This window comes from Clytia hemisphaerica, unplaced genomic scaffold, assembly GCF_902728285.1.
Source record: "Clytia hemisphaerica strain Z4C2 unplaced genomic scaffold, Clytia hemisphaerica genome assembly, whole genome shotgun sequence".
NCBI classification, from domain to species: Eukaryota; Metazoa; Cnidaria; class Hydrozoa; order Leptothecata; family Clytiidae; genus Clytia; species Clytia hemisphaerica.
Genome location: NW_027104293.1, coordinates 65,349 through 80,087, shown reverse-complemented (window position 1 = coordinate 80,087; position 14,739 = coordinate 65,349). Strand labels below are relative to the sequence as shown.

The 14,739-nt window shown below is 35.6% G+C and overlaps 1 protein-coding gene across 1 annotated transcript in view; it reads right to left on the bottom strand.

The window, feature by feature from the left end:
* Positions 1 to 14,739, bottom strand: part of LOC136817171 (uncharacterized) — a 76,116-nt gene that overhangs the window by 8,969 nt on the left and 52,408 nt on the right. The window lies entirely within an intron of this gene.

Here is a 14,739-nt window from a genome sequence, read left to right as displayed (position 1 = left end):
AGCGTGCACTTGAAAAAAAAAGTTGACTAAAGGCCGGTCTTCACTTGCGCGCGCGCTGTGATCGCACTTTTTGGCTTCAATCCTTTTTGCTTGAAAAGAAGATTACGTCATAAAAATATAGCGTGCACTTGAAAAAAAAAGTTGACTAAATAGGCCGGTCTTCACTTGCGCGCGCTGTGATCGCACTTTTAGCTTCAATCCTTTTTGCTTGAAAAGAAGATTACGTCATAAAAATGTAGCGCGCACTTGAAAAAGAAGTTAACTAAAGGCCGGTCTTCGAAGATGCAAAACTAAACAGTGTCTGTCATAGGATGAATATCCAAGTTGTAAACTATATACTGTATTACTTCGAATAAACGCCACGGGCGTTGTATCAAATTTTTAAGATTTGAAATGAAGAAGAAAAAAATGAAGATCTTGTAGAAAAGTGCTATAACTTTCATTTTCACTGGAGAGATTCTTTGATCTTTGGAGGTCATCACTGTGAAGAAATTTCACTAAAATATTTATTCAATAGAAAGTTATGATTCAAAGTTAATACTTGATTGACCCCAAAAAACAGCAGAAAACAGCGTTTTTAGACGTCTTATAACTTTGCTTATAACTTTGTTTGATATCTTTTGACTGAATGATTATTTTTGAGAAATTTTTTCACAGTGATGACGTTCGATAATCAAGGTTTCACTTCAGTGAAAATGATAGTTATAGCACTTTTCTACAAGATCTTCATTTTTTTCTTCTTCATTTTCATCTTCATTTTTAGAATTCGTTTGAAGATTTTCACTCTCCAACGATACCAAATTTATAAAGATTGAAGAATTCCTTCAAAAGTTATAGGTAAAAGAAAAAAGGGTGCACACTTATCGTGAATAGACTTTAGTTTGAATACTGAAAAAATACAAGAGAAGCTCACAGTACGTTTTTGGTCAAGTAGAAAAAATATTTTTTGTTTTCATTTTCATTTTCCATCTTCATTATCGAAAGATTTTGAAGTCTTAGAATCATCCGCTTAAGATTATCTTTGCAACGAGATATTTCTTTCAGTTATATCTTTTCTTTTTCAAGACCAATTTATTAAAACGTGGCCGAACTAGTATTTTGATGTTTTTACGGCTTGGTCTAATCTAGGTGCCTGTAAATCCAGGGAGTGTTAAATCTAGGATTAGCTTAACGAGTTCTTAGCTGCGTACTAAATTTGAACTGACAAAGTGACAAAGTACGCATGCGCTGGCTTCTTTTGGAATACAGATAGAAAACCAGAAAACAAACCAGAAACATCAAAATAGGGGAAGCATTTCGACCATTCCATTTCACATCCATACAGGGGGGGACCAATAATTCCAGAGGGTAATCTGAAAATAAAATTTTCAGGGGATGTGTTTTCATTTTTTCAAGCGGGCAAAAGTTATTCTAAAGTTTTTAAGGGGTAAAACACTGATTTTATTTTGTCCACCCCCCGCTTTAAGCTATGAAAAGAATATTTTCAAGGGTATTTTTGAAAATTTTGTCATATTCCGGGGGGTTATCCACACATTTTTAATAATTTATTTTTTGACTTGAAAAGGTTTGTCTATCCCTCCCTCTCCCGTTTGGTTTTTTAATGGAACCGCCCACATAAAATCTCCATCCGGGCTATGGTACATGTTTTTTTTTTATAAGCAAGTGTATGTCCCTTGGTCAGGCTCGTGTATGCTTAAGTTCTCAAAGCATCCAGGCATAGTTTATGCTTATTATATGCTTAAGAATCATGCTAATGATTCACCCCGAGCCAAGTTTTTAAATAAATTTTAGAAATTTTGTAAAAATTTGTTCAGATTTTGGGAGCAGTGGAATGTAAGCGAGCCGTGGAATGTCTTATTTTTTACTTGACCTCTACCAAACCTTTTTAAACAGATAAAAATGACCACATCATGTACCACATGTAAAAATAACAAGAAAAAGTAGCTTAGTGTTTAATGTAGCCTGGAGATCCATGCTATGATTTCTTATTTCATATACTGATGATGAAATATATAACATGGTTAGGGCTGACAGTTTGAATTTCCCAGATCCTAATGACGGTTGAAAACACAGCCAATTCTGTTATTCTTTCACTGGTTACACTTTCTTAGAGAATGTTAATGTTAATGTTTATATTCTTTAAAGTCGAAAAAAAGTGTACAAATCTGTACTAGCTTTAAAGCTAATAGAGTTCGACTGAGAAAGAAACGAAAGTTCCGAAATTTGATTTTTATTTTAGTAAGTAGAGGAGTAAACTCGAGTTTCCCAGTGTAAACCTTTTGAGGCAGCTCGTACCCGTCCTGTAGCAGGGCATGCTTGCTCATGGCCACACCTGATGCCAGACTTTGGTCTTCATCTATCCGCACTCCGTTAATTTCTCAACTTTTTTTATGTTCACTTACCGGCTTTCTCTATACTCATTTGTATTTTTGTCGGTTGTCAATTATCTATTTGTCGGTTTGGTATTTTTGTTTTTTTTTCTTGTCACGTTGAGTTGGTGATATGATATCTTCTGTGGTTTGAATTTTTTTGACTTTTAGCTTAACGTGCCTTGTTTCTGGATTTTAATTAGCTTTTCAGATATATATTATAAATATACAGGATTCAGAAACGGCCTTAAAAATGGTTTTCGTAGGGCACCCCTTAGATCATGGCAAAAATGACGTTATGAACTTTAAAAAGACGTTAATAATATGTTGCATAACCCCCTTTTACAAAAAGTGCTTAGTTTTAATGGGTAATTAACCTTTTTGTTTCGAAATTTTTTCATACTGTCCGCAAAAAAATATATTGTTTTAAATTTTTCGGAAAAAATTTGTAAATTGGTGCATCAAAAATTATGACTGTTTTTCTGTGAAAAATTGGGATGAAAACTTGGTCAAAAAGCATTATTTTTAAGATTTTGAGACAAATAAGCTTTTAGAAAAAAATTTCCTAAAATTTCTTTTTAGTTCGGTAAAAAATACACCATCTAACCGCAAAGGTTTTTCAAAATGTTTTTTCTTCGCCGAAAATAAGCTCTTCAAAGTTTAAATACTATTCTTCGCAAAAGTCTTCATTTTCTTCTTCATTAAATTTTTTAATTGCGGACCTCAATTCACGTATCCACGCAAAATCTTTTGCCAATTCACGTATTCACGCGCGAAAAAAACCATTTTCACGTTCACGCGCTGATTTTGCTTTTAATTCTTTTGTTAAACGATTGTGACCATATTGACCTTTTTAAGGCCAACATAAAGTTTTCTACAGTTTTTTGACCTTATTCTCGACAGCGTCGACCTTTTAGGACCTCTTACAATTATTGGAGCTTTCATAGGGCAATGTTTAAGGTCTGTCTATCACGTCTATCACGCCAAAGTTACAAAGAACTACTTCTCTGGCGTACGGTGGTATAAACCCTGCCTGAATTTGCTTTTTAAGGGAGGTAAGTGCAAAGTTAAGCCTTAGCTTTAAAAGGTTCCCCCCCCCCCCGAATTTTCTTCGTCGCAGGCCCTAAATATGTTTTATTTTGAGAATAAATTTAATTCGAGGTTTGGCCCAAATTCATGGTCTGGAAAGTCGCGAGCTTCAAAGAGGTGGTACAACGCAGAGGACGAAAACTCCAAAGTTTGACCCCCTGTCTCATTGAAGAAAAGCTGTGGAAAGGAAAAAGTGAGCGAAGCGAGCGCGAAAATTTTTTGACAACTTTCACTCTTTCATTGCTGAGAAAGCGGCCTTAACACACTATTGTTACCCTGATATGCATTGTTTGGTCAAACAATTCATTCAGAATCTTTGATTATTTTCAACACGGACCATTTACTGGTACAAATCGGGTACGGCGAGTGACGTACCTGTCTTACACGGTGCGGCGTCACAAGAGTTTTTTTCTGAATGTTCGATGATGCAATCATATAAAATTGTTTAGAACTATCTACCTACTTTTGTAAATTATCGAAGAATGAAATACCCTTCCACTGTCTCCAAGTTCATGCGGTATCATTTTGTGTAGTAACAATATAAGCGATTACAGAAAGAAAGACGACCATCATTAGTGCCGACGAAGAAAATTTTCTCATTCAGACTTTTTTGTTTTGGCTCAAAACACTCTCGCTGGATATGCAATATTTGCATCACAAAATGCGCCCTTAGAAAAATAAGGAAAAAACGTTGTTACTAAAAGTGGTAACGGTAGGTAACGATAGGTAACGACAAGTAACGGTAGGTAACGACAGGTAACGATGAAGTAACGGTCGGTAACGATGAAGTAACGCAAGTAACGAGGGGTAACGAAAAAGTAACGAAGTAACAATGGGGAAAAAGCTGAAAATGGTTGCCCTGAGGTGTCGAACTATTAAAATTTGTAAATTTCTGCGCCAGAGCTAATGGTTCCGGTGATTTTGGGAGAACCTAACGACTCTGGTTAATCTATTCAAGAATTTTGGAAATCTGATGATTGTACAGCAGGATCTGATCGTTCTGGTGAATATGACTGTGGAGATAATAAATCCAATCGTTTTTATTGTAAATTGGTGTTTGTGAATAAACTGAAAGATTTAACGGCTTTGGTGAATCAATGGTGTTGGTCAATGCAATGAAGAAATAAATGGTGCTGGCCAATGTAATGACGGAATCAATGGTGCTAGTCAATGCAATGATGGAATCAATGGTGCTGGCCAATTCAATGATGGAATCAATGATGCTGGTCAATACAATGATGGAGTCAATGGTGATGGTCAATGCAATGCAATGGTGGAATCAATGGTGATGGTCAACACAATGCTGGAATCAATGATGCTGGTCAATGCAATGATGGAATCAATGGTGCTGGTCAATGCAATGATGGAATCAATGGTGCTGGTCAATGAAATGATTGAATCAATGGTTCTGGTCAATGCAATGATGGAATCAACCGGAAGTCAATACCCCTTGAATTAAAAGTTATGGATTGTATTCTTATAAAGATGATGCTTATAAGAAAAATAAATATCCAATTTTTTTTATTGTGAGCATGTTTACATGTTATTGAGAAATGTATTTTTACGATGGTATGAAAAGTATATTCCCCTAATTGCTAATCATTAATTAAGATAAAAGATCTTTAACATTTGTGTATGTTTTATAAGTTCAAGAAGCAAATAAGCGTCGAAGGAATTTCATGCCTATGTAATCATCATTAGGTAAACAGCTTATTTTAAAGATTACCTGATAACGAGGTATGATACTACAACCATGACAAGTAATTGATATCGGGAAAGGTGTATTTCTACAAAAATATGGAAACATTTCGGGTTAGCTTTGAGTTTGCAAAGAAATCAAAAAAAAAAATTAATTGTCAAATAACCAGAGTTTATGATCTTATCCTTTTTTATAGCTTCATGATGGGTTATTTCATGGTTGCACTAACCACTTGGTAAAAAACATATTTACTGGATCACCTTCCAAACAACATAGCTTTGATGGATTCTTTAAAATCTCTCAACATTAAAATGCATATCCACGCATTTGTAATACTGTTGATAGCCAATAGCAAGAGTCTGACACAAGAAACTACAAAGACAAACAAACAGTCACTACCATACACAAACGTAGAAATATCTAATAAAATGATTCCTGGTATTGACGTTACCAAGACTGTAATTAAAATTATGACGTAAACGCGTGTTATTTTTCGTTCTGCTTTTAAACGATTCGCAATAACTTCTTGTGAGACTGTTAATGATTCTTGCATTTTCTCCGTAAATTCAGTGTTATGTGTTCGAAGAACACTCTTGACAAGAAAATAAACTGTTGTCATAATGATACCAATCACTATTGGACAAACGTTCATGTATATTGTATTTGCAAGTTCATCTTTTAACAAGAAAACTAACGGTAAAGTTCCAATGATTGCTAACAACCAAATGGTCAATGTATATTTGAAACCACGAGACCAACTCACGTTTTGTCGATATTTGATTGGGTGAACGATTGCTTTGTACCGGTCTATAGATAAAGCACACATGCTAAACCCAACTGCTAATTGAATTGTGTTCGGTAGAAAAATCCCCAATGCAATTGTCACCGTTTCATTTGCTTGGTGATAGTAGTCATAATTAAAGTACACTAGCAACGGTAATGCAACAGCACCATCAAGAAAATCACACACACTTAAATTAACAACTAGATAATTAAAAGTTGTTCGTAATCTCTTCAATGGATCTTTAACCATAACAACCAAAATTAATAGATTGGATATAGCAGCCATCAAACCAACAATCCCATAGACGATACATATAACGAGGAATAAATTAGTACTGATTTTTAAATGAGTGCAGTCCGCCATTTTTCTAAAAAAAATTTAACAGAATAGTGTTTTCCGAAAGTCAACATAAGATAACACAACAGTTTTTTTTCTTGTCATTGATGTAATATGATATTTACCTATTTTTTGAAAATAAAAACAAATGAGAGAGACAGATATATAACTAATGTTAATATATACATTGGAGACCCGTGATGGAGTGTTATTAACCCTATTCCTGCCTGGTCATAGTTTCTAACCTTTATGTCAACCCTAATGTTCTCTAACCTTCGTCCCCCAATATTTCAGACTCGTTTTAACAAAGTGATTTTCAGTGTTAAGTATACTTGAAAAATACCCTACAACTGAAATACTTATTTCTTGAAAGTGGATGTTCAATAAATGATGGGTTTGCTATAAAACAACTCTTTGTCACAACGCAACCTTATCATATCATAATAAGAATGTTTATATACTTATTTTAATACATAATATGTGAAACCATGTGGCTCCTATCAAAAGAAGCATGCAGGAGGGCATGAAATAAATTTAAGAACACTATAAAGAATAAATAGCAAAGTTATATATAATTTGCATGTGTGAGTCAGTGGGAAAACAAAACTTGTCTCTTTTTGGTTTTTTCTTAATTACTCACCGAAAAATTTATGTATTAACACTCTGAAATTTTGTTTTACTAAAACCTCAAAAACTTCAAATGCTAGATTACGAGTTATGGTCATATCCTAAAACAAAAACACTCATTTAGAATCAATCAATTTTAGTGAAATTGTTGCAGTCTTAACTACCGTATGAGTACCCCGGGCGGCTCGTTTAATTTTGGGACCTTAATGAGGCGGTCTTTTGAGGGAGGCACACTTTAAGTATTTTGTAAAGACTTGTCCTTTGATTAAACAATAACAACGATGATATATATGCAGTAACTAACGGGAAGATGACCACAATGACCAGCACCATTGATTCCATCATTGCCTTGACCAGCATCATTGATTCCATCATTGCATTGACCAGCACCATTGATTCCATCATTACATTGACCAGCATCATTTACTCCATCATTGTATTGACCAGAACCATTGATTCCATCATTGCATTGACCAGCACCATTGATTCCATCATTGCATTGACCATCACCATTGACTCCATCATTGTATTGAACAGCACCATTGATTCCATAATTGCATTGACCAGCACCATTGTTTCCATCATTACATTGACCAGCACCATTAATTCCATCATTGCATTGACCATCATCATTGATTCCATCATTGCATTGACCAGCACTATTGATTCCATCATTGCATTGACCAGCACCATTGATTCCATCATTGCATTGACCAGCACCATTGATTCCATCATTGCATTGACCAGCACCATTGATTCCATCATTGCATTGACCAGCATCATTGACTCTATCATTGTATTGACCAGAACCATTGATTCCATCATTGCATTGACCAGCACCATTGATTCCATCATTGCATTGACCATCACCATTGACTCCGTCATTGTATTGAACAGCACCATTGATTCCATAATTGCATTGACCAGCACCATTGTTTCCATCATTACATTGACCAGCACCATTAATTCCATCATTGCATTGACCAGCATCATTGATTCCATCATTGCATTGACCAGCACCATTGATTCCATCATTGCATTGACCAGTACCATTGATTCCATCATTGCATTGACCAGCACCATTGATTCCATCATTGCATTGACCAGCACCATTGATTCCATCATTGCATTGACCATCACCATTGATTCCATCATTGCATTGACCAGCACCATTGATTCCATCATTGTATTGACCAGCACCATTGATTCCATCATTGTATTGACCAGCACCATTGTTTTCATCACTGCATTGACCATCACTACTGATTCCATCATTATATTGACCAGCAACATTTATTTCATCATTGCATTGACCAACACCATTGATTCACCAAAGCCGTCAAATCTTTCAGTTTATTCACAAACACCAATTTACAATAAAAACGATTGGATTTATTATCTCCACAGTCATATTCACCAGAACGATCAGATCCTGCTGTACAATCATCAAATTTCCAAAATTCTTGAATAGATTAACCAGAGTCGGTAGGTTCTCCCAAAATCACTGGAACCATTAGCTCTGGCGCAGAAATTTACAAATTTTGATAGTTCGACACCTCAGGGCCACCATTTTCAGTTTTTTCCCCATCGTTACTTCGTTACTTTTTCGTTACCCCTCGTTACTTGCGTTACTTCATCGTTACCGACCGTTACTTCATCGTTACCTGTCGTTACCTACCGTTACTTGTCGTTACCTATCGTTACCTATCGTTACCTACCGTTACCACTTTTAGTAACAACGGGAAAAAATATTTGTTTCTGTTTCAATTTTTGATTATTTTGAATAACTTTACAATGGCAATAGGTCAATATGACATCAAGGATTATGCGAGCGAAGCGAGCAAGAAAATTTTACATATTTAGGTTAATTCAGTTTTGTTTTAGACAATAATTTGCTTTTCACGTTCACGCTCAAAATCTCGATTCACTAATTCACGCTGGTAAAATCTTATTTTCACGTTCACGCGGATATCTCAATTCACGTATTCACGCGTTGAAAAAGTCCAATTCACGTATTCACGACAGAAAAAAGGGTCATTCACGCGTCACGCCAGCCCCTGGGGGAGCCCCATTGCGATTCTTAAATTTTCACTCTCAAGGATAGTTGGCCTAACAGAAAATGTATAACATGCCAAAGTTTTTCTAGCTACATCATTTTTGTACGTGGCAAATTTAAAAATTCACTATGGTCAGAGCCCTTAAGTTTCGACCACTAAAAATATCGATAATTTTCAATATTTAAACCAATATATCGATTAACTAAAAATCGATTCACTCGAAAACTGAAGGAGATTCGAAGGGCAAAATTTCTTTGTAAATTCTACACCCCTATTAGGGGCATAATATCAAAAATTTGCCCTGATCTAAGGGGTACCCTACGAAGTGACACAATTCACTAACTCGGCCGCTGGTCTAGGACGGGTCTCCTGTCTACGACCTATGTATTTGTGCAAAACAAAAAGAACACAGCAGTTTTAATGATCCCATACAGTTATTAATCGTTTGGAGAAAAGAAGAGAGAATTCTTTTAGTTAGTTGCTGTTGTCATGACAGCAGATTTCAATCAGATCAATAATAAAACATGACGATATAACACTTCTTTTATAAGAACATCAAAATTTTTGGAAGCCTTCGGATGTTCTTAACTTTTCGGGTTTTTAGCCTAAAAATGTTCGTAATATGTTCTTATTTTCACCATTTTCTTGAGTATTTGGCCCAGCGCTAGCGATAGGGCCTTTCATTTGCAACTTTCCGTCCTTCCGCTGTCTGTCCGTCCGTTTTGGTAGAAACGGCGCTTGAAACCATAGTAACACACTTTTTAATTTTGCTGTTTGGAGAGGGAAAAGGTTGCTAAAGTCGGATACTGGCTATAAAAGATATATTTTCTGATTTCGCGCTCCTTCAAAAACAAATTTCAAAACAAAACATGATGGCGGTCGAAGCGAGGAGGTTGATTCATACTTTCTTGAACATTTTCTTTGCTTTAGTGGTCAAGAGACTTTCAAACCAAAGATATTTTGTAATGATTTTCTTTTATAAACCTTTTTCAACATTCTGCCATATCTTATAGTCTTTGCTCAAGTTTTCATAAAGTTTTATGAGTGAAAATTCTACCTTAAATCACTTTTATTTTTAGTTTATTGCTTTCGAAAAGACTTTATTTTTAGGAAATAATGGCTTCTGATATAGAAATAAATAAACTGAAAAATGCAGCTCATGTGTAAATTTGAATAAGATTGGAACTTTTTCCTTGATGCTACACAAGAAAACAGTCACTTCTGGATCTGTCGCTAACAACGGTCAGTGGCTGGTGGGACGTGGTATGATTTTCAAACTCAACACATGATTATTAAAAGTAAACTGATTCTGGAATTTGGTAATGGACACTAAAATGGAGCTCATGTGTAAATTGGAACAAGATTGGTACTTTTTCCATGAGGCTACGCGTGAAAATGGTTATTTCTGGATCTGTCTCGTTTGACGATTGGTGCGGTGGCTTGATTTTTCAAACTCGACACAGAATTATTTCAAATCTGATTATTGGAATATGTTAGCAGAGACTAAACTACAGCTCATGTGTAAACTTTAACAAGATTGGGACTTATTTCATGATTCTACACATTAAATAAAATGGTCAATTCTGGATCTGTCGCATTAAACAGTCGGTGGCTTGATTTTTCAAACGCGACTCACATACCGTCAACCGTCTCTAACTTGGGACGATTGGTCGAAACATGGGACTGTTGCATATCTGGTCTGTATTTTCACTTACTGTAAAATCGAAAGAGAAATCGTGTACCTATTTTTAAATACGCCTATTTCCTTAACTCAAATCAAATGACTTTGGAAGTTCGGTGAAATGGTGGCCGAATTGCCATCCCATGTTTTTTCAGATAGTCCCAAGTTGGAGCAGTTGATGGTAATTATTCAAAGTATATAAACTGATTCTGGAATCTGTTAATGGCACTAAAATGCAGCTCATGGGTAAATTCAAACTAGATTGAACATTTCTCATGGTTGCAAGGCATGAACAGTGAAAATGGTCTCTGGATCTTCGCATTAACTGTTAACTCACATTAACCACATGAATTTTATTAGCTTGGATATGCAGACCGTAAAAACTATTTTACCGTCTAGTTCTTTAAAGATCATTTTTCTTGTTTACAGTCTGGTCCAACTAACATTTCTGCAGGGATATTTCTCCCTGCATATGTGAGTGCACCTAATTCGTTAAAAAGCGCCCACTCACTAAGCAGAATATTCGGGGGATTTTTTTATATTTTTCTATGGGCGCGCATAATTTATGGAAAAAGCTGACCTTGTGAAAAAAGATGAACAAATGAAAATGAAAACACAGGTTCATTTCTAAACAAAATGGAAAGGAGCCTTTTTAAAATGTGGCCTGATGTGGCTGATGTTTTGATGTAGTTTAAAGTAGTTTTGAAAGTTTTTTGAGTTTGTAAAAGAGGTTATATGGTAAGTTAATTATGTGTGTCTGCCTGGGTTTTGATAGTCTGTCAACAAGGGTTCACTCACAGGCAGTATCAAACAAACTGTACCCGACATTTTTAGTTACATCAGATAAGATTTTTTTTTCTGAAATTTTGAGTCTGGATACACAGGCTAGAATTTTATTGGAAAGTTGAACCTGCGCCTGTGTAGGCCCGGTTGGTAGGAGACCATTCAATAAATTTCAAGCGTCTAACCAATGAGAAGTACCGCGGTGATTTTGAAATTTTTTTTCCTGTCTTCACTTTGATCCATGTCAACGGGGTCATGCATTTGCTGTTTTGCACGCTCGTTTTCAACACGTTACTTTTCGCTGGGCCTTCACGCCCAACGGGCTTCTTGTTTTGTCCATTTCAGGTGAGTTTTAGAGCTCACAAAGCCTTAAAATGTTTCTAACTTGTTTTTAAGATTTTGTTCAATGAAGCCTTTTACTTTTATAAAGTCTGTTCTTACTTTTAAAATAAACGTGTAACACGAAATTGTTAAATGTTGTTTGGATGAAAATATGATTCTCTTGAGAAGACATTACGTTTTATGATGGTTGTGTTTTATTTTAGATAAGATAGAGGAGTGAGAGAGTAATGAGAGAGTGTTTTTCTGAAACAAGAGTGTATTGGTGTGACTGCTTGTGTACTATAATCTTGTGATATCTTGTTCGAGTTCAAATGGCGACGAAGAAGAAAGATTCAGAATTAGTGACCGGGAATACTTTCATGAATAAACCTACGCGAGTATTCACAAAAGAAGAGAAATTTACCTGGGGTGTTGATACCTTCTTTAAAGATCAAAAGACTTCGAAAGGAACCGAAATATGGCGAGAGAGTCCTTTTCATTCTTACGAAGAATGGTATGCTGAAATCAGTTCTCTTTTGAGAGACAAAAAGCAAGAAAACATTGTATTAAATGGAGAAACAAAATACGTTTTTATCAAGAAGAAGTTTAATGAATGCCATGACACCCTTGGCTTTGTAATCGAGAAAGAAGTTAGCAAAGAGACTTTAAAGCTTTTTCCCAACAAAACACAAAAAGAAAAAGAGCATGAAATTTGGGTGAAGGGTTTAATAGAAAGAGCTACACATGACGCAAATTTTCTTCTTCTTCATCCGAACCAATCAGATGCTCACATGCAGCTTAGAGAATCGGCTAAACGTGATTTAAAATACGATTGGTTTTTTGTTCCCGAAGTTACTGATGACTTTTATTTTGGCGATAAAAAAAGTGCTATTGTTTTGGTTATTTTAAACACGACTTGATAAATTGTAATCATGATTAACGGTCAGAGAAAGGTCTCATTCCGAAGAGTTAAAAAATCAGACTTCTGCATTAACACGCATGCGTAATTTGTCGGTCTTTTAGACCACATGTAGTTAATTCCCGTGATAAGCAATTAGGAATGAATCGGTAAGGGTGGTCCAGTCACTATTCGGTCGGGGTTGTGGATGGCCAAAAGTTGACTTTTTTTATTCTTCCTTTTTGACCTTTTTGATATTTTTGATTATTTCGATCTTATCACTTAGGGGGGGGGGGGGGTTTCATGGTTGGCGGAGGAGCGGAATCGGCCCTTTTTTCGGACGGAGTGGCGGAATTTGGCGAAAATTTAGACGGAATTACGGAAATTGGGTTCTCTGACGGAGACGGAAAATTAGACAATTTTAGTGCGGAAAAACGGAATTAAGCAAAAAAATTTGCGGAATTTCGGAATTGCTAAAAGATATTCAAAATTTGCGGAATTTTCGACAAAAATACTGAATTTCAAAGGAATTTTCGGTGACGGAATTTTGGTTCAATTTAAGACGGTTTGACGGAAATTGGAGAAAAAATTGGCGGAATTGCGGAATCGGGTACCCCGTGAAACTCCCCCCCTTAGGGTCAGGGTTGGAGCTCGAAACATTGCGTTATTATTTAGATGATCTGTAACGTGTAGAAGAGGCTTTCTGGGGGAAATTGTATACACGCTTTTTCTTTTATAAGAATACACTTTATAAGAATGTCCATGATGAAAATGGCCAAAAAATTAAGAATATGGTAAGAATATCACCATCATGAAATTTAGCAACCGAACCTAAGAATGCCATTTTAAATGCATTTTAACCTGTAGATTGCCAATTTCGATCTTAACCTAAGAATACCGTAAGAATATTTTTGGATGATTTTCGCCAATAAGTTAAGAATATTCATGATGAAATGAAAAAACACCATTCTTATAAAAAAAAATAAAGCGTGTACTCTTCGGAATAGGACCAGTCTTCCCCTCTTAATAAAGTATTGCCGTAGTCTAGAAGTCAATCTCATGCACGCTTTTTTTTATATAAGAATGGTGTAAATCCATCTCATCATGGATATTCTTAACTTTTTTGGGAAAATCTATTCTTACCGCATTCTTAGGTTAGGATCCTAATTCAGATTAGATTTAACATTTAGTACACACGTCTCAAGCATAAAATGCCCGGGGGGGGGGGGTACTTAGGCAAAATGGGTGCCGGGTATGTGTGAGCCATAAGGGTACCTTTTCTCATTCCTCAAAAGTCTCTCAAAGGGGTACATTTTCAAAAGTTAGTCTCTGAAAGGGTCCCAAAATCACGAAAATCAAAAATTTCTCTCTCAAAGGGTCACGATTTCCAAAAATTTTGACCAAAATTTGGTGACAATCAAACCAAAATTTGGAAAAAATGGACCAAAATTTAGGAAAAAGTCTCTCAAAGGGTCCCAAAATCACCAAAATTTTGTCTCTCAAAGGGTCGATTTTCGATTTTCGGCTCGGACATACCCGTCACCTCGCAAACCTAGTACCCCCCCCCCCCGGGATAAAATGGCACTTTTGTGAGGCTTTTTTGTGAAAGGAGTGAGCCTAACTTAGGGATAATTGACAATTTATAATTGAAAATGCTCTAAAAATGGCATTCTTTAGTAGCGAAATTCCATGATGGTGATATTCTTAGCATATTCTTAGTTGTTTGGCCATTTTCATCATGGACATTCTTATAAAGTGTATTCTATCTTATAAACAAAAAAGCGTGTATAACTTCATTGATCATAACCTTATTTGTAACACTTCTATGCACATTTTACCTTTTATATGAAGTTATAGTCCGTCAATTTGTATTTGAATAATCGTTAATGGTCTTAATGGGGCCTGGAATTCACGTCATAATTTCTTTGAGGAAAACTTCGAGGCACGAAAAAAACGCGAGTTAAAATTTATCAAATAACTCGATGAGTTAAAGGCACGAAAAAAAACCCAGTTGAAAATACCAAATAACTCGAAAAGTTAAAAGCTCAAAAAAGAACTCTGACTTATCATTTTTATGATGATTTCATAATGACGT